Source organism: Bubalus kerabau, chromosome 4, assembly GCF_029407905.1.
Source record: "Bubalus kerabau isolate K-KA32 ecotype Philippines breed swamp buffalo chromosome 4, PCC_UOA_SB_1v2, whole genome shotgun sequence".
In the NCBI taxonomy this organism is placed as follows: domain Eukaryota; kingdom Metazoa; phylum Chordata; class Mammalia; order Artiodactyla; family Bovidae; genus Bubalus; species Bubalus kerabau.
In genome coordinates, this window is record NC_073627.1 from 57,468,218 (window position 1) to 57,490,355 (window position 22,138).

Here is a 22,138-nt window from a genome sequence, read left to right on the forward strand (position 1 = left end):
TTTGCTGAAGTTCTGAGGTGAAGAGATGAACTTCTGAATTTTTACCTAGCTTGTCACACAGTCACTCCCTCCCATTCCCTTCATCCCCCTACCCCACCCTCAAAAAACAGAGCAGGGAAATAATGGAGACAATTTTTCTTTAAAGCCCGCTAATGAGCCTTGACGACTCACACTTAATTGTCTTGAAAATAAAATAGGTGTTTGGGTTTCTGCAGACGGACTGAAACCACTGAAGTCTCAGCAGAGGTCCTAAATGGAGCCAGCCCGTCGGCTCTGAGCTCCAGATGAGGAATAGGATGCTCCAGAGAGAAGGGGAGACGCTCTGGGCCCTGGGAGGTCTGCATCAGGGAGGGCGGCCTCAGCCGTCCTCAACTCTCTCTGAGACGGTTCTCAGAGCAAGCGTGTCTTTGCACTTGCCCAGCATTTAGGAAAGATACCAGGGTACTTTCGAGCTCTTCCCTACAGAATTCCACTGGCGCTGTTCTGGACATCTCTCTACCTTGAAATGCCTATCAGACCCTTTCAGTTAACGATTCACTACCTAGGATTTTGATCCTTTGGGGACCCATGCAGGAAGAGATGTGCTTCTCCGAGGTATTCCCAATGTCAGAAACATCCACTGGAGTTACAGAACCAACTGGGTTCAGACCACAGAGGAGAACTGACGCCTATTTAATTCAATTTCTATCAACTCAGGATGTTTCTGTTGGTTCTGTGGCAACGGCAGTTCTTTTTATTAATAACAAAATGAGGAAACGATTTCTCAATAAGTGTATCTGGTGTATATCCATCAAACTATGGACTTGGAGAGGAAAGGAAAAATAACAAGGTCCATGGAGGTGAAAAGTGAGGAGCCCACTGGTTTAGGGGGCTTTGTGTGGGCTACAGAGCACCAAGTCATCACATGTTTTATTCAGATGCCAGGGGAGGAAGCTGAAAAGTAAACACAAGATCAGATCCCAATTAGGGACAGATTCCAATCTCTGTTCAATTGCCTCTTATGTTTATCGAGGAAAACAAATGACGGAACAGTCAAATGTACTATATTTGCATATCCTCACAAGAGGGTTATAAGTATGCTAGCTTTTGCTCTTACTCAGGAAGTGATCTTCTGTAAGATGGACACTTAAAATTAGGGAGAAGTCTGGGTACCAAAAAAGTGATGCTGGGCCCTGGCTGTTCCCCAGTGTTGTTTAAGAGGGAGGGGCCTGGAATAGTCCCACAAATAGCCATGCATCTATTCTTCCTGGTGAGAATGGCAGGGCCTGGGAGGAATTCATCAATTGTTTCAAATCTTTTCTTTCTTTCTTTTTTTTTTTTTTAATACAAAAAACATTACAGGGTTTGGCAAAATTCCAAACATACTTTACCAAGTGCTTTTTTCCTTCGTTTTAAAATCCCCAGTGTATTTCAAATGCAATCCGTATGTTACTGATTCATTTACGCTTAACTCATCAAGAATGCTGGTTGGGATGAATTAGTTGATGCCCAAGAAGAAGGTTGGTCCCCTTTTAAAGAAGATGTTAGGAACCTTTGCCCCACTCCACCACTGTCTGCCAAATACAGTTCAAAGTGAATCAGCACCCCGCCTCCTCCCCCGCCGCCAATTTTTAATAACATTAGAAAAGCCATTTGCACAGAGCACTAAATTTGGGGAAATTCTTCATTCCACTCTCCCTCATTTAAAAACCCTTGTGTATTTTAAGGGAAATCTAAGCCATATGCTTCTGATTCATTTACACTTGAATCATTAAAATGTTGTTTGGAACAGCCACTTGGTGGACAGAAATGAGTATAAGCCTCTTTTATTATTATTTCGTCAGACTCTTTTCTGCAAAACAGGAAGTCACACTGGAAAAGTTGTCTATCCGAATGTTTAAATTCGGTATGATAATTTTTAGGCCACCATGGTTTTGATAAATCTATTTTTGGTTATCCTCACATGAAACCCAGGACAGCTCTCTGCTTGAATGGCAGATGCATGATCATAATTGCACGTAATGAGCCAAATTGCATCCATGAATAAGTTACTTCCTTTAAGTAATTTGAATGAAGTGTGTGCGCGTGTGTGCGATAACAAATTCTTTGGATACTAAATACACCTGGTAAGATGGGACTGAGAATTGAATTGCATGCTGAGAAAGAGGAGAGAATATACATGAAACAGTTTATGTGTTTCCACAAACATTAATGGGGTAACACTCAAGATATAGTCTTCTTTAGTTCTAGTTGAAGACTGCTGCTAAGCTGCTAAGTCGCTTCAGTCGTGTCCGACTCTGTGCGACCCCATAGATGGAAGCCCACCAGGCTCCGCCATCCCTGGGATTCTCCAGGCAAGAACACTGGAGTGGGTTGCCATTTCCTTCTCCAATGCATGAAAGTGAAAAGTGAAAGTGAAGTCGCTCAGTCGTGTCAGACTCTTCCCGACCCTATGGACTGCAGCCTACCAGGCTCCTCTGTCCATGGGCTTTTCCAGGCAAGAGGACTGGAGTGGGGTGCCATTGCCTTCAAACCCATGTCATCAAGATCACTGACGAACTAGAGAGGAAAACAGTTACCATCTTGTGTTCTTTTTCCTCTATGACAACGTGTGCCAGTGGAATTTACTGTCTTTTTAAATCCTTTTTGTCTTTCTCCTATGAATCTCTTGATATAAGTTATACTGGGAACACTCACCTACTCCAGCCTTTTCCTTTTACAGAAGTCCAAGAGTTCATAACAAAAATTAGGATGTAGAAGCTTTGATTCTTGCAGTCTAATTGTGATGCAGTGGTTAAAAATGAAGACTTGTGAAGTGCTTTTGAATACTGACTCTGCCACTCAGTGGTTGGTGATTTTAGGACTGTTACTTAACTTTGCTGTGTCTTTTTTCTCTCAAAAGTAGACATAATAATAGTACCTAAACTATGGAGTGGTTGTGAAGATTACATAAGCCACTCCATGCAGTGATGTCCAGATGCAATAAACACTCAAGAAATCATGGCTGTCTTATCTATATGACATTTTAAAATAAAACCTCAGTACTTAAGAAAGCAGAAAATTCTTAGCTTTTGTGGCAGTTTACAAGTAATTTGCATTATACCAAGATCACAGTGATGTTTATACAAAAGTACCAGCCGAATTTTTTTCAATTACATTGTTGGTTAAAAAGAAATAGTCTAAACAAATGTCAGATTGTTCAATAAATATTTATGAATAGTCAAGAAATAAGCAAGCAAAAATCATGGCTGACACTCTTTCTGCTCCTCTTCACAGTCACTCTATATCACTAATAATTTGGGATTTCATCAAGGCAGAAGGATCTGCCTACTATTTTATGAATAAAGAGAGCAATGTAGCTGCAGTGAACTGGATAATTTGTGTATGTTCTGAAGTCCTCTCTCTACCAGCACTTTATTCCAAATCCTGCCTTGTGATGGGTAGGCTCGAGGTACACCCAACTCTGCAACACAAAGCATATGGATGGTTTCAGCACCTTCCCATGGAACCTGAGCAAAACCCTCACATGCCACAGCGATGAGCGTGAAAACAAAATGGAGGTTATTTGGAGGAAAAAAAATAGCATGACAGCCATCATTTATTAATGCTGTTATTATTTTCACATCTGCACTCCAGTGTTATATTTGAAAGATGATTTTTAAGCCACAGTAAGGAATAATATCGGAGAAGGCAATGGCACCCCACTCCAGTACCTCTTGCTTGGAAAATCCCATGGATGGAGGAGCCTGTTAGGCTGCAATCCATAGGGTCGGGAAGAGTCTGACACGACTGAGCGACTTCACTTTCACTTTTCACTTTCATGCATTGGAGAAGGAAATGGCAGCCCACTCCAGTGTTCTTGCCTGGAGAATCCCAGGGACGGGGGAGCCTGGTGGGCTGCCCTCTATGGGGTCACACAGAGTCGGAAACGACTGAAGTGACTTAGCACAAGAAATAATACCATGGCTGAGAAGGTAAAGAATTTGCCTGCAGTGTAAGAGACCTGAGTTCAATCCCTGGGTCAGGAAGATCCCCTGGAAAAGGGAATGGCTACCCACTCCAGTATCCTTCCTGGATAATTCCATGGACAGAGGAGTCTGGTGGTCTTAAGTCCACGGGGTTGCAAAGAGTTGGACACGACTGAGCAACTAGCATATTTGGGGGCTTCTTTTGTGGCTCAGATAGTAAGGAATCTGCCTGCAATGTAGGAGACCCTGGTTCGATCCCTGGGTTATGAAGGTTCCCTGGAGAAGGGAATGGCAACCCACTCCAGAACTCTGGCCTGGAGAATTCCATGGACAGAGGAGCCTGGCAGGCTATAGTCCATGGAGTTGCAGAATCAGACACAAAGTGTCATTATAGTTTGGAATGATCATTTCTAGTTTGGACTATGGGTCATGAAAGTTCCTAAAATCTCACCTATCAGATAACGTGAGGTGAATCCTATTAGAACTGTGAGATGGGGATTTCATGGCAAATAAAAACACGGTGTCATTTTAATAAAATCATCATGTGCAAGTGAACACAAAGGAAGGTTTAAATTTGTAAGCCTTTACCCAGCTCTTCTTATTCTGGCTAATATTCTACAATTCCAGCAGAGACTTTTAGTAGTAGCATTATCCATCTGCTACAGAATTGGTTAGTTCTAGATGTTTGTGTATCTTAGGTTGAGGAATTACAGTGAAGTTTCCAGGGTAGCATTTGAATACGGACAGGATGAAAGTGCTCTGGGAAGGTGGGTTAGTGGAAGGCAAGACAGGTAAGCTAACCAGGGAATGTTTCCCCTTTGATTCCAAAATCCCCTCCTGGAGGATTTTGCTGCTGGAGGAAACTGATGATGACCTGTTTTCTAGATCCAGGGTGACACATCCTTTAATATTAATTTCTTAAATTGTCCAAAGGAAATTGTGACTATGGCTGTCTCCACAGTGCCAAAAATCTAGAGGAAATTTGCAGGGGAGGGAATCCCCTGAATAGTCCCCATGTCCTCGCTTACTTGTGGCCTGGAGGGTTGGTGACTGAGTAAACTGGCAGGGCTTCTGAGGAGCGCATGAGTCTGGGACAGGGCTGAGAGCCCAAGTGGAGGCTTTTACACACTGTTGGAAAATGCTCCCCACCATGTCACTGGGGTGTCTGCAGGCCCTGGAGCCTGTGGGATTGATCCTCTTTTTCCAGAGTCATGGGCAAGAGACAGAGACTATTACTGTTCAAGGGCAAGTGAATAAAATCAGCTGCATTGCATATGGCATTGACGCAGCGCTGTTGTTCATGGCTCCATCTGCCGCCGAAGGCAGAGGAGCAGATGAGTCCCCAAGGTCCCTATCGGTTCCAGGATTCAAGTGCCAGCTTTCCCTAGCAGAGAAAGAACGCTTCTACCCCCAGGACCCCATTACCACCATGACCTCCACTGCCATCAACACAAAGCTGAGCGAGTGCTTACTATATCCAGGCACCAAACCAAGGCCTTAAGTTATCATTTAATTTAATCTATAGTAGCTTTCTGAAGTTGGCACCATCATGGTCTCCTGTTCATAAATTGGGCTTTCCTGGTGGCTCAGAGGGTAAAGAATCTGCCTGCACTGTGGGAGACCTGGGTTGGATCCCTGGGTTGGGAAGATCCCCTGGAGGAAGGCATGGCCACCCACTCCAGTATTCTTGCCTGGAGAATCCCCGTGGACAGAAGAGCCTGGCAGGTTATAGTCTGTGGGGTCACAAAGAGTTGGACACGACCGAGTGACTCAGCACAGAATGCACACACAGAATTCATAAATCAGGAACCCACGGTTAAATGAGTTAACCAGGCCACCAGCATAGCAAGTGAGAGACCTAGGACTTGACCGCAAAGCCTGTGGCTCTAGTCAGTATGCAGTTAGGTGATCCAGGCCTAATGTGAATGAATGAGTGAATGAACAAATAATTACAAACACCCATTTTGACTTAACACACTTCTGATGATAATCTTGGAAGATAATATCGTTTGGCAAAAGAGATAGAATTAGGTTAGAACTCTTGATTTGTCGCTTGGTAGATGTATAGCCTTAGGCAGGTAATTATGTCTCTGAGCTTGGTTTTGTATCTGCAAAATAGGGATAAAATGAACCATTCTGTAAACTTGTTATTAAAGTTTTCACACATATCTTAATAGCATAATAGAGAAACTGTCTGGTTTACAGTTGGTTGCTAATATTTGCTACATATCAATTTTAAATATCTTAAATGTTTATATTAATTGATTGTTACTTGTGGCCTAAAACTACCCTTTAAGAAAAGAAAGCTGGACAGGTCGGTAGGCAGGCGAAGCTGGCCTTATTTTCTGTCCTCCTACCTCTGACCATCCTTAAACCTTCAGAATGTGACCCTCCCCCACTGTTTACTCCAAGTTCTCAGCCTCAAATAATGAAAAAGCAAGCCAGATGAATCTGGGCTTCCTTTCATAGGTGAGAGAACTAGAGGAGGGAAGGCTGTGTCTGCCCTTCCCATTTCCAAGGGGAAAATGCCCACATTTTGAGAGACTAAGGGAAATATCACATCTTTCTTATTTGATAGTCTGCAAATAATGATTTCCTTCCAAGCTCACGGATAATGGATTAAAATCAACCCTTCTCTACTCCCCAGTAAAACGGCTTGCCTTGAGTTTTTGCAAATGTTCTCATTAATCTTTTCTAACTCCTAGCAGACTGTTCTCAGACTAAGGCTAGCATGGGTAGTTTATGCTACTGGACAATGGAGGGATTTAGAATGGAAACAACCACGCTTGTTAGGTCTTACTTAGCTCATGACACATTCTTTCTTTAGGCAGAGTCATTATCTACTAATTCTTCTCCGTAGTAAATTGGAAGTTTTTACATAAATTCCTGTTATTAGATTATGGAGTCTTAACCAGTGATGAGAAACTATAACCAAGGCAATCAAAGGTTTTAGAGTCAATTGTCTTGAATATCTAAAATTTAACAAGCTTGTGTAAAAGCTGTGTTATATACAATAGTCCAGGGAAAAGATGACCATTTACAAAGCATGATTGGATTACACTTACCACACTGCCCTTCTTGCTTTGTAAACAGGCTACTTTTTCACTGGGGAAACATAGAGATTAAATTTCCATTAAAAATTAGCCACTTTTAAATTCATACAATTAATTTGGACTTCTTTGGGGGTATGGAGGAAAGGATGTAAAATGCACTTTTCTTTTTACAAGTGTGTTTCTCACAAGGACTCTCCCCTTCCACACAGCCTGAGCTTACAGGGAGTAGTGACTGTCCTTTTCCGGGACAAAAGTCTGTGCTTGGTGGACTGTGTTGGCAGAGAGAACTAAAGCCTACATTCCAGGCATTTGGACCTGTGCTGTGACTTAAAAACAGGAAGCCTGAAAAAAATAAGACTTATTCCCACTCTCTCTGTACCCAAAGGCACAGTGCTCCTTCCAGTATATTCTATAGTTCTAAGTGGGTATGCAGACTCAACATAGAGCAAATATCACTCTTAACAGGGAAAACCTGAAAGCATTTCTTCTAAGATCAGGAACAAGGTAGGATGTCCACCTTCACCACTAATATTTTACATAGTTTTGGAAGTCCTAGCCATGACAATCAGAGAAGAGAAAGAAATGAAAGGAATTCAAATCAGAAAAAAGAAGCAAAACAGTCATTGTTTGCAGATGACATAATACTATACACAGAAAATCTTAAAGAGGCCACCAGAATACTACTAGAGCTCATCAATGAATTTGGTAAAGTTGCAAGATACAAAATTAATACACAGAAATCTCTTGCATTCCTATATACTAAAAACAGAAGATCAGAAAGAGAAATTAAGGAAACAATCCCATTTGCCATCACAACAAAAAGAATAAGCTACCTAGAAATAAATCTAGCTAAGAAGGCAAAAGGCCTATAGTCTGATAACTGTAGGATACTGACAAAAGAAATACGTGGGGTTCAGGATGGGGAACACGTGTACACCTGTGGCGGATGCATGTTGATGTATGGCAAAACCAATACAATATTGTAAAGTAAAAAAAAAAAAAAAAACATATAGAGAGACACAGTGTGATCTTGGATTGGAAGAATCAATATTGTGAAAATAGCTATAATAGCCAAAGTAATCTGCAAATTCAGTGCAATCCTTATCAAAAAACCAGTGGCGTTTATCACAGAAGTTAGAACAAAACTTTTTACAATTTGTACGAAATCACAAAAGATTCTGAATAACCAATGCAATCTTGAGAAAGAAAAGTGAAGCTGGAGGGATCAGGCTCCCTGACTTCAGATTATACTACAAAGCTGCAGTAATCAAGACAGTATGATCCTGGCACAAAAACAGAAATATAGACCAATGGAACAGGATAGAGCCCAGAGATAAACTCATGTACCTATGATCACCTGACTTATGACATAAGAGGCAAGAATATATAATGGAGAAAAGATAGCCTCTTCAATAAGTGGTTCAGGGAAAACCAGGCAGCTACATGTAAAAGAATGAAATTAGAATGCTCCCTAACACTGTAACAAAATAAATTCAAAATAGATTAAAGACCTAAATGTAAGGCTGGACACGATAAAATTCTTACAGGAAAATGTGGGCAGACTCTTTGACATAAATCACAGCAAGACTTTTTAGTCACCTCCCAGAGTAATGAGAACAAAACAAACAAATGGGACCTAGTTAAACTTAAAAGCTTTTGCAAAGCAAAGGAAACCCTCAGAGTGGGAGAAAATATTTGCCACAAAGCAACTGGCAAGATATTAATTAACAAAATATACAAACAGCTCAAGTAGCTCAATATCAAAAAGCAAACAACCCAATGGGGTGGGGGGAAATAGGTGGAAGACCTGTACAGACATTTCTCCAAAGAAGACATACAGATGACCAATAAACACATGAAAAGATGCTCAGCAGTCCTCATTATTAGAGAAACGCAAATCCAAACTACAATGAGGTATCGCTTTACATCAGTAAGAATGGCTATCATCAAAAAAAACTACAAACAATAAATGTTGGAGAGGGTGTGGCGAAAAGGAGCCCTCCTTCACTGTTGGTGTAGGCTTCCCTGATGGCTCAGACTGTAAAGAATCTGCCTGCAATGTAGGAGACCTGGATTCAAACCCCGGGTCAGGAAGGTCCCCTGGAGAAGGAAACGGCAACCCACTCCAGTATTCTTGCCTGGAGAATTCCATGAACAGAGGAGCCTGGTGGGAAGGCTACAGTCTATGGGGTTACAAAGAGCTGGACACGACTAGGCGACTGACAACAATACACTGTTGGTGGGAGTGTAAATTGGTTCCGCCACTATGGAGCACAGTATGAAGGTTACTCAAAAAACTAAAAATAGAACTACTATATGACCAACAATCCCACTCCTGGGCATGTACCTGGAGAAAACCATAATTTAAAACGATACACCAGTGTTCATTTCTGCACAATTTACAGTAGCCAGAACAGCAACCTAAACATCCATTAATGGAGGAATGGTTAAACAAGATGTGGTACATGTAGACAGTGGAATACTACTTAGCCATAAAAGGAAGGAAATAGTGCCATTTGCAGAGATGTGGACAGACCTCGAGACAGTCATACAGTGTGAGGTAAGTCAGAAAAAAAGAAAAACAGTGACCGTATAATATCACTTACATGTGGAATCTAGTAAAATGGTGCAGATGAATTGACTTGCAAAGCAAAAATAGACAGAGAACAAACTTATGGAGACCAGACTTGCAGGTGGGATGAACTGGGAGATTAGGATTAAAATGTATTCACTACTATGTGTGAAATATATAACTAGTGAGAACCTACTGTCTAGCACAGAAGACTTATCTCAGTGCTTTGTGGTGACCTAAGTGGGAAAGAAATCTAAAAAAGAGGGGATATATCTGTATGTAAAACTGATTCACTTAGCTCTACAGCAGAAGAAACTAACAGCACTGTAAAGCCACTATACTCCAGTTAAAAAAAAAAAGGATTGTGAAAATGAAAGTACCAGTTATGACCAGCTGTCTCCACCTTTAATGCAGAATTACACAGAAGAGAATCCCTGAATCAAATGGCCATGCTCAAGGATAGGCTGGAACCCAGGACTTCCGTTCCCTGATGCGGTTCTCCCCACCCTCTTTCCTTCCCCTCTGGCCCTTCACTCTTCACTCCCCCTCTCCCTGGCTGTCTCTGACTGTAGTGATTGAAGCCTAGTGCTTGTGGATGTCGAGGTAGGGCTGTTCTGGGGGCAGGAGGCAGGATGCACAGAAGTGGGGGAGGAACAGGGTTCTTCACGTCTGGGAGCTGCTCTACATTTGCAGCCAGAGTCACAGGATCAGATTCCTCTCTGCTGGGCACAAGCTTCCAGCCCTTTGATTGGTCTCCTTCTTCACTATCTCTTCCTTCCTCACCTGCTTCCAGGGTACCAGGGACCTGGGACTCTGGTTCTCTGTCCTCTTTTTATCTCCATCTTTGTCTTGTGAGGGTTCTACCCCCAGAGACTCCAAGATCCTTGGGCTGGGGTCCAGCCTGGACGTTGGGCTCTTCTGAAGCTCCCCTGGTGATTCTGATGTCCAGGGGGTGCTGAGAAGCTCTATTGTGGAGGAGTTGTCTTTTTTTATGAGGACCCATCTGGGTGTTAGGGAAATCGGACTGCATTCAGTCCAGAGGAAAACATTCTAAAGATGTAACCATGGGGAAGGAATTACCTGGAAGTTCTGGCTGTAATCACTTATGTGAGCTTGTTAACAGGCTTAAATAATCATTTCGTGTGTATGATGCTGGGAAAGATTGAGGGCAGGAGGAGAAGGGGACGACAGAGGATGAGATGGTTGGATGGCATCATCGACTAAATGGACATGTGTTTGGATGGACTCCAGGAGTTGGTGATGTACAGGGAGGCCTGGCGTGCTGCGGTTCATGGGGTCACAAAGAGTCGGACACGACTGAGCGACTGAACTGAACTGAACTGAATGGTACACACAGACAATGTAGTAAGAGCAGATTTGCTGTCGCTTTTATTTGATAAAAACACTTAGTTTTTCAACTGAAATGTAGTTAATCTGCACTATTATGTTAGTTTCAGTTGTATTACATAGAGCTTTGACATTTGCATACATTTTGAAATGATCATGACAGTAAGTCTAGTAACTGCCTGTTCCCATGCAAAGTTATTACAGTATTATTGGCCATGTTCCTTATGCTACATATTCCATTGCCGTGACTTATTTATCATATAACTGGAGGTTTGTTTCTTTTAAATCCCTTTTATCAATTTCACCTGTCTCTCTACCTCCCTTCCTTCTGGCAACTACCTGTTGATTCTCTGTGAGTCAATTTTTGTTTCGTTTTGTTTTATTTTTTAGATTCCACATCTATGTGAAATCATATGATATTGGTCTACCTGACTTATTTCAGTCTGACTTATTTCACTTAGCATAATACCCTCTAGACTCATTTATGTTGTTGCAAATGGCAAGATTTCATTTTAGGATTGAGTGCTATTCCACTGTGTGTCTATACCACACCATCTTTATCCAGTCGTTTATCAATGGACATTTAGGTTGCTTCTGTATCTTGGCTATTGTAAATTATGCTGTGGTGAACATAGGAGTGCATGTCACTTTTTGAATTAGTGTTTTTTTTTTCCTTTGGGTGTGTACCCCAAAGTGGAATACCTAATTTGACACTCAAGCCTTGTAGCAAGTTCTCATAGCCATAATCTTAAAATCAGTGAAAACATTCATACCTTGCGTTCTTATAGATACTGTGAGTGTGTGTGTGTGTGTATGTGTGTGTGTGTGCACGTGCGCGTGCTCGCTCAGTCATGTCTGACTCTTTAGCCTGCCAGGTTTCTCTGTCCATGGCATCCTCCAGGCAAGAATACTGGAGTGGGTTGCCATTTCCTCCTCCAGGAGAATCTTCCCGACCAGGGGATTGAGCCTGCGTCTCCTGCCTCTCTTGCACTGGCAGGCAGATTCTTTACCACTGAGCCACATAAGAAGACCCCTCATAGGTGCCGGAGTGCCTCAAATACCATAAATTCCCAATTACCTGCTATTTTGGTGGAGACAGGACAATGGCTCAGTGGTCCTAACCTAATATGTTGAAGATTTTGTCTTTTCTCCTCTGAACATTTTCTGCCATATGTTCTGATTTTCATAGAAGATTACAGATTCAGCATTAGAAAAAAATTTTTTCTGCAATACTGAATATCTATTTTCCAAGTTCTTGACAGAAAATATGACCTTTATAATGTTGAAATTTCCATTGCTCAGTCCTTAATTAAAAACTCAGTTTCAAGCAACAATATTCACTAGGTCTGCGCAGAAGATGTGAAGATAACATGTAAATGCTCAGAACAGCCTGGGCACATGGTGAGGGTTTATCACGGTGGATTGTTTATTTTTCCTCCAGGTAGGCTAAATGCTATCCCTGATGAGGCCAGACCCTCAGTGAGCTGTGTGCCTGAAACAGTGTTCTGGTCTTTTGTCCAGATGTTTTTACTTTCCTGGGCACTGCCGTCCCTCTGGCTTCTACAAAGAATGGCTCAGGAACTAGACTGTTGAAATTTACTGCTGAATTCATAGAAGCAATGCCTTTTCTGAAGACCCATGGGAAAAACTTCATTGTGGTCTCAAGACCAGGAGCCATGGAATTTCTCCTGAGAATCAAGATTTTTTTTTTTCCATAAGCATTTTACTTTTTTAAGAGCAGTTTTATGTTTATAGGAAAATTAAGGAGTGTACAGAGATTTCCCATTCACCTCCGTGCTCCCCCCACACGAATAACCTCCCCTGTAACCAACATCTCCCATCAGAGGGGCACATTTGTTACCATCAGGGAACTACACTGGCATGTCAGAATCACCCAAAGCCCATAGTTTACATCAGGGTTCATTCTTGGTGTTGCACTTTCTATAGGCATGGACAAATGTACAATCACGTATATCCATCATTATAATCTCTTAGGGAGTTTTCCACTGCTCTAAAAATCCACTGTGATATTTGGCAAAACTAATACAATTTTGTAAAGTTTAAAAATAAAATAAAATCAAAGAAAAAAAATCCACTGTGCTTCAACTATTCATTCCCTTTTCATTCCCCAGCTCTTGGCAACTTTAGATTTTTTTTTTTTTTTTTTTTTACTGTCTCCATAGTTTTTTCTTTTCCAGAGTGTCATATAGTTACAATAACAGAATATGTAACCTTTCAGATTTTAGACTGTTTTCATCAGATGCCTACCATGAATTTTGTGTCCTTCCTTCCTTGGCTGCTAGGAAGTAGAGCCTTCATTGGTGACCCATTTTTACTAATTATTATGTGGAACTTTTTGGTGCATTTGGTCTACCAAAGTAACTTCTTGTTTCATTTAATTTTTCTCACCTCCTCTCTCTCACTCCAGATTCCCTCAATTGCTATTTTTATCTTATTAATTCTGTATGTACTTCAAATTTAAAAAAATAAAACCCTTGAGGAAGTGGAAGGAAAGTAAGCAATAAATAAATAAAAAAATAATGCAATTGGTCTAGGAATGCATTTAAGTAATTCTTTTGCAAATTTGCTGGGGCTCCTCTGGTTGCTCAGATGGTAAAGAATCTGCCTGCAATGGAGGAGACCAGGGTTTGATCCCCGGATCAGGAAGATCCCCTGGAGAAGGGAATGGCTACCCACTCCAGTATTCTTGCCTGGGAAATTTCATGGACAGAGGAACCTGGCAGGCTACCATCCGTGGGGTTGCAAAGAATCAGAGATGGCTGACTAACTAACCCTTTCACTTTGCAAATTTACTACCTTCATTTTTTTCTGTAGTGAAAAGAACATAATAACAAGAGTTCCAGCCTTGATTCCATCACTGGTGAAATGGTAACTTTAGAGAAGTCACTTTATCCCACAGGCCTCCTCTTATTCTATCTGTAAGTGAAGAAGTAGAAATATGTGATTTTTAAAGTCCCCCTCAGTGGTGACAACCCTGGATGTATAAAGGAGTCCACATGCTCTAAGCATGTATCATCAACCCAGAGAGGTACTGAATGGCAGGTAGAGGCCAGCTTGGGAGCTGTGTGCTGCGATCACGCCACAGAGCGTAAACGAAACATCTGACAGCTAATTGCCTTGAGCCCACTTGTTACCTTCCCTCAAGGAGTTTATGATCTGATGGAAACCCCTAGAATTTATTCTCAATATCCTGATGTCCATTGGCCAGCGTTTAATAACTATTTGTTGAGCTTATAAGTAGAGGGATGAACGAATAAATCGATACATTCTCCAATAGCTTCTCAAATTTTGGATTTTTTCCTTCTAATTTTTTATTTAATTTATTAAAAAAGCATATATATATATATATATATACTTAGAGATGGCTACATTAATATGAGTCATTCAGTAGACAAATAATTCTTGATGTGGATATCGATTCCTAGTCCTCTTATAACTCTGTGGGGTATTGACCATCTCACTCCCCAACCCCAGAAGTAGGGAACTCCTTCTAAATGTTTATGATGATACTTCAAAAAAATATTTCCAGTTATTCTTCCTAATGAATATTTAAACATCTATCTATTTATATGTTGTTACAATTAAAATTGAATTGTTAGGAAAACTTTATGGTATTTAAAAAAAACCTTATTTTTATTGATAACTTTTTGATAAATGATTCTTTTTTTGTTTATTTCTGAGGGAATGCTTCAGATCCTTTATTATATCTTCAAAGGTGCTCATAACTCAGTACAAAAAGATATAAACCACTGATTTAAAGACAGATTTGTGACTCAGCTCCAGCATCTGAATAAGACATCTTGATATTTATGTTATTAAGCTCTCCTCAGCCCTTGATTCATTTTTCCACTTTTAGATTCTTTTTTTTTTTTTTTACCTAGCAGCATTTTATTTTATTATTATTATTTTTAAAAATTTTTTAATTTAAATTTATTTGTTTTAATTGGAGGCTAATTACTTTACAATATTGTATTGGTTTTGCCAAGGACTGGGAACACGTGCACACTTTTAGATTCTTTTTTTTTTTTTTTTTTTTATTTTTTTTTAATTTTATTTTATTTTTAAACTCCACACAACTGCATTAGTTCTGCCAAACATCAAAATGATTCTTAATGCTCATATACTAGGAGTCTTTCTAGGGACCCCAAGATCTCTTTCTACAGAAGTTAGGCATATTGGTTACTCTCTTCCCTTTTAATTCTCCAGATAGAACATGTGTTTCCATGTTAGCCTTGAAGCTTCATCTAGGGTGGGAGTTACAACAAATGAGATGAGGTCAAGTGGGTGATCTTTAGCATCAAAACAATAAGTGAAAATGAAAACTGTGTGATTGTAAGATGAATGCTTAACCTGAAAATTTGGACATCGGAGAGAAAATCTTTAGGGCAGCAAGAGATATATACTCTCTGCCAATTGCAAACAAAAGTCTTTGCTGATATAAATGCAACTAAGTCCATTGTTGGCTTAACTAGCATGAAAACTGCCCTAGAAACAGAAACTTCATTTAAAAAAATCACCAACCTATTCTTTCATAAGATTATATTTATTACTTTATTTCTTGAGTCACAGATCATGCTTTTAAGAGCCCCTCTTATAAGTTTCAGTTGAAACTTTATTTTACAGTATTGCAAAGCTATGTAAAGCTCCCATATCAAAGAACCCAATTAAAAATACTGTGTAAACACAATTTGGCTTTATTTGGAGAAAAATGACCAATCTATTGTCATTAACAAGCCTATCTTTTTTTTTATTAACAAGATTGTATATGGCTTTTGTTGTAAGTGGCTCCAATTTTTTCTTTGATAGAAGTGAAATATAAATATTTTCAACAAATAAAATGATGTGCCAGGTTTAGGTTGCCCTCCAACTTTCCTGCATGGGAAAAATTGTTCAAACTGTTTAAAAGTAATAAAGTTTCGAGTGATTATTGATGAAGGCTATACCATTTTAGATATATGATAAAACATAATTTTATCATATATATTGTATTTAGAAGGGAAACCCTGGGCTGCATATCATATTCCCTAATCAACTCTTGGCTTGCTTAAGCCAAATAACTATTGAGGGTAGGCTCTCCCCTTTCCTTCTCGAAGAGCTGCAACATGATGGATAAATCTAGTTTGTGCAGCATATTCTAATCAGGTGCTTTATGAAAAAATAGTCTGTGGGCAGAAGTTGGTATTGATTTATTTGAATTATAATATTAATCTCCTTAGATTAAGGACATAAGAATATGCTTATATTTCTGGATAGAAACACATCAAATTAAAGAATGATAAATTCTTGGCCTGCATACTGTCACTTTCCCTATTGTGTCCATGGCAGACATTACTAATCAGCTATGATATTCTTTTTTATGAGTTGGGACTTGGCTCCAAAAGCATTTGAACTACTGTTTCAATGGATAGATCAGATGAGACTTATTTGCCTTGCATTTTGAAGCAGCCAAAATACAGCAGAGGGCCTATAGAACCCTGGAATCTAAACAAAGTAAAACTGAGTTTTATGAAACTTAAACTTTCAAAGAAAAAAGAGAATGGAGGATCCTGAGGTTTTATTGCCTCTCTGCTCCGTTTTTATGAGAAAACAGGCATTCTATTTCTATGGAGGTTCTGGGAGAAAGGAAGGTTATTGAGGAGATGTTCAATGTCCAAACCCTTGTTTCAACCACTGTGTAAATACATATAATAAAACCATTTCACAGAAGCTTTTATTTTCCTTAGGAAAAAAATGCCAACAATGGTATAGCAGAAAAATCCAAAAGCACTGGAAGCTGCCCCAGTGATCAACTCTCAGAAAGTACTGTGAGACTATTATTTTTTCATATGGAAAAGAGTGAAACCCCTATGTAATTTATCTCCACATGAAAAGTCAACAGACCTGCATCCCTTACTGAATAAGTAGTCCACCTTCTCCACTGAAGTCTTAAACCTCCTCCTTTACTTTCCATTTTTGAGATCACCTCTTAGTGCCATATCTATTTGTCTATCCCTGACTCCAGTACTCTTGCCTGGAAAATCCCATGGACGGAGGAGCCTGGTAGGCTGCAGTCCATGGGGTCGCTCAGAGTCAGACACGACTGAGCAACTACACTTTCACTTTTCACTTTCATGCATTGGAGAAGGAAATGGCAACCCACTCCAGTGTTCTTGCCTGGAGAATCCCAGGGATGGGGGAGCCTGGTGAGCTGCCATCTATGGGGTCGCACAGAGTTGGACATGACTGAAGCGACTTAGCAGCAGCAGCAGCATCAGTGACGGTACATACTATCTGAATGACTGCAACTTTACAAGTCTACCTATCTGTTCATGATGAATTTGCTCAATTTTTGTCCCTTTTCAGAATTGCTGTGGCTATTGTTTTTGCCTTTGTTTTGTCTTTGTTCTTCCATACGAAGTTTAGAATCAAGCCAAGTTCTATTAATAAACCTGTGGATATTCTGTTTGAGTTTCTTTTTCATTTACAGATTAGGAGATCACTTACATTTTTATAATGTTGAGACTTTCTGGGCATGAACACGATAATTCTGTTCTTTCATCAAATCTATTCTTATATCTTTCAACAACCTTACCTTGTGAAAATCTCAAAGGTCAGAACAATCTTAGCTATAGGTGACTTACTCACCTAATGATATTGAAGCTGTTCTGGCCAGACTGGACATGACTGGGGAGTTTTCAGCTCCATTCCATGCTATTTCCAATGGCAGTGTGGTCCTCGTGGCATCCTTGTCTCCCAGTGGGATTAAGTTCCAACTGTCCACATGTTAACTTGTTTGATAATGTACCTTTTAACCTTCCCTTCTGTGTGTGTGTGTGTGTGTGTGTGTGTGTGTGTGTTAGTCACTCAGTCGTGTCCGACTCTTTGTGATCCCATGGACTGCAGCCCGTCAGGCTCCTCTGTCCATGGGATTCTCCAGGCAAGAATACTGGAGTGGGTTGCCATTTCCTACTCCAGAAGGGCTTCCAAACCCAGGAATCAAACCCAGGTCTCCTGCATCACAGGCAGATTCTTTACCGTCTGAGCCACCAGGGAAGCCAATTTTCCTTCTATGCTCCGCTTCTTTCTTACCCATATTTCCTTCAATCACCTTCTAATAAACCACACGTACCAAGTCGGGAAGATCCCCTGGAGGAGGAAACAGCAACCCTCTCCAGTATTCTTGCCTAGAGAATCACATGGACAGAAGAGTCTGGTGGACTATAATCCAAGGGGTCACAGAGCTGGACATGACTGAGCATGCAACATGCACGCACATGAAATTTCATCCTTGCCTTAGCCTCTGTTCTTGGGAAACCGTGACAAGTATTACATAGATTTCCATACCAAATGTAATAAAGTCTAATTTCCAGAACCTGAAAGCAAAGACACTCCACCTGCTGTAACTTTCAGGTAAGGTCTTTCAGGGGAAGATCACGGTCTTTGGGGCCTGATAGACACTTGGATTTCAGCTTCCTGATTTTTTCACTGTATGGCTTCAACAAACCTCTGTCTTCTACCTACATGAAAATAGTAACTTAAGCCTCATAATACTATTCTGATTATTTAATGACATTAAATTTTACATTCTTTCAACATTTATTTCTCCAGGTATAACTTCTATAAGTAATTTCCCTGGTGGCTGAGTGGTAAAGAATCCCCCTGCCAATGCAGGAGATGCGGGTTCAATCCCTTGGTTGGGAAGGTCCTCTGGAGAAGGAAATGGCAACCCACTCTAGTATTCTTGCCTGGGAAATCCCATAGACAGAGGAGCCTGGCAAGCAATAGTCCACGGGGTTGCAAAAGAGTCAGACACAACTTAGTGACTAAAACAACAACGATAACTTAACATAAGGAACATAGTTAAGTAGCCAGCACGGAGAGGTGTATAATAAATGGAAACAGAATCTGTTGCTGTACACTGATGAATGGATGGTCGAGAAAATCTTGGGGAATTTATGAGAAACAGGCGTTTAGACAAGCTCAATTTAAGTGGGCACTGTTCTGTCCAATTCTCCACAACTGATAGTAGTTAAAACCGAATATATGACAAACAGGACCTTGCTATCCACTATTTAAGTTTTCTAGAATGTAGCTTTAGAGAGAAATATATTGAGGTTATGTTCAAAGGCAGGAGGATTTAACAGTTCTATTCAGTCTCAATAAGCAATCTTAAGAGGACATTTAACTGTGGAAAAAAGAACATGGTTTTTAAAGTCAGATGAACTTAATCTTAATTCCAGATCTTTTTGTAGGTGCACATGATCTTGGACAAAATGCTTCATAGTTGACCTTTGGTTTCTATAGTAAAATGCTTAAAAAATCCCATTTTTCAGTGTTATTAATAAGATTAAGTCAGATAATCAGGAAAAAATATGTGAAAACAAATATCTAATTTGCACGCACATGGGTATACTAATTGGGTGTTTGTATACCCACATACTGGCACATAATCAAAACTCTGTAAGTGGTAATAACTGGTATTATGTAGCTAGTATATTAAAAATATTATAAAAAGCTGAAATATTAAAAAGCTATATATTAATAAGCTGAAATATTTACTTCAGAGTTGTTTGTTTTTTACATAGAGTTGTTAGTCTAAGATATGAAATATATGTCGGAAATCTGTGTCTTACTTCTGATACTTTAGTTCTCAACTTTTAAAATTTGACTTTCAAATGACTTACATTTCTGTATATTATATATTTAAGTCCCTAGGTCTCCTTTCCTCTACCAAATGCAGACTTATACCTTACCAAACAGCCATGCCAAATTTTCTTTAGGGGGTGCTTCTTGCCAACAAGCAAGCAAAGCCATCATTGCCTGAAAAGTAGCATTTATTGGTCAGTTATCTGAGTAGTGTATTTTATTTCCTTATTTTATAAACGTGAATGGAAAATGGAAAGTGAGGGATATGATTCTTGCAATAAGCACAGGTGTCAGAAGGCAGCTGTTCTACCTACAGAAAGTGGTAGATCTTTTACCCGGGTTTGTGGTTCCATTGGCTCAAGGTGGTTAACTGTGTGTTCTCAAGTGAAGAGAATTAAACAGCACCCTGAAATGAGTAACTCATGTTTGTAGCTTGTGCCTGAAAGGCAAGAACTAAGCAGAGAGTTTATAACATTCTTAAGGTCTCTGAATGGAAACTCCCTTATAATGTGGATAACTACCCTTAGACCTTCATGTATTATTAGGCTTCAGCATTTTAATGATGTATAAGCCAATAGAAGACTGCCTACATTTCTAAAAAGTCTAATTGAAAATTCAAAGTTTCTTTTTTTCTTTAGAGGACTGTAATAACTCACGTGGTAATGCTGAACACGTCCGCAAAATCAAAGTTCTGATGGGCAATTTCCCATTTTGGTTCATAAAAATTGTAACACTTATTTTTCATTAACTGTTTGTTTAATAAGCTAAGTTCTTCAAAGCATGAGACCCACAAGGGAAAAAATACAAAAGGGTTTTGTAAAGAAAATAATGAGAGAAGGTTGGAAACGGAATGAATCCAACAAACAGAGCTGGGCAACCTTGTAACTTGAGCTGCAGCCGTTAACTAGAGCTGCAGAGATGGGTTAGAGACTGACTGACGTTATTATGTCTCTGGAGGGGCTTGGTCTCTTTGAGATTCTTTTCTTGGAGGCAGAACAGATTAAAAGGTCTCTCAGTTCAGTCCTTACTGAAGCCTTTGCCCATGATGATGCCATGAATGAGGTAGGTTTGCTCCAAACATACCAATTAGGAAGCGGACTCCAGTCTGGGTAGCCTATATCCCAAGTTATATTTCCAATGCAATTTGGAATCGCCTTGCAATTACTACTGAATTTCTTCCTCATCTGATTAGAGGTGGTAGTTGTGGTGTGGGAAATAGAAAGGAGCAACATTGATTACAGATGCCTCTTTTGGGGTGAATAATGAATTCTTCAAAGCGATGGCTTTCTTGACAGGCAGGACCATTTTAACCTGATTCAGGGAAAGAGACCCATCTGCTTTTTTCTCTCTGACCTTTTAGTAGGTTGATGCTGTCTGTCTTCCCTTTTAATAAATTGCAACACAGCTCTCCTATAAAAGAATCCATAAAACATGACTTAGTGCTGTAGCAAAACTATAAAAACCAATTACCAGCACAGCTCCTGCAGGTCTGTGTTAAAATTTCAAAATAAAAGCAGGATTCTCCAGTTTCCTTAGAGAATTGCTTTTCTCTTGATAGTGTCTCTTAGCCCCTACTTCTATTTAGTCTTCATTTTAATGACATAATTAAAATGGACTAGAATGTGCTTTCCTTTAAAACATTGTAAATAAAATTATCTCTCTTGTCCGAATAAAATAGTATTACTTTAAGTGTTTCTATCAGCTTAAAAACAGTGTTAATAAAATTGAAGAACCACACAAAAGTCACAAACCACGAGGGATTTAGGTTTTAAAATTGATGTGTAAGGTAAAAAATTGCTAATTGTCAAAATTAGCCTGTGAAGATTCATTAACTTACCCATAACACACTGTGGGGCCACCTTTTAATAAATCTAAGCATTTAGTGTGGCAGGAAAGATCACTGTTGAGCACCAAGTAAAGGGTTATCTCAGGTTTAGGCACCGTGATAGGCAAAAGAAAATCTTTAAATACTGGGATCTCTCTCCACTTGGTGAGACCTTCACTCCAGGAGAGTCATTAAAGTGCATGAAACGAATGACCTGAGGAACCTCCAACTTTGGGCCTCCAGTGAGTCTTGTGCCTGAGAAAGGATCAGTGGGTGAGAAGGTGGGCAACATTTCTCACATGATTTAAATTTTTTTTTTTTTTGCTTTTTGCTGAATATTATACAGTTAAATTTGCAGATGGCAAAAAAGAAAGGACCGCTGAATATTAGAAATTAAAACACAAGTAATGCCTTTTGGGAGCAAGACCTAGCAAATTTCAAGAGGCTACAGACAAGTAAGCAATCAGCAAATGTTTGATAATTCAAATACTCAATACTATTGAAAGCCTTTTTTTTTGGAAAACACATACTGAAATTAGAAGAATCTTAATTACTAAGATTAAAGAAGTACCCTCAAGTTTTAATGAACAAAAGGTTGATCCTTCTCTAAGTAAAACCTTCTCCAAAGCAAAGCAGTGGCTTAAATTTTCTGTTTCACTGAGGGGTGAGTTGAGACAAGCTTCAGAGGGTCAAGCTGAGTCTCCGAGCAAGCTTGTTCTCTTAACACTCCACTCGCTGGCGGTTCTCC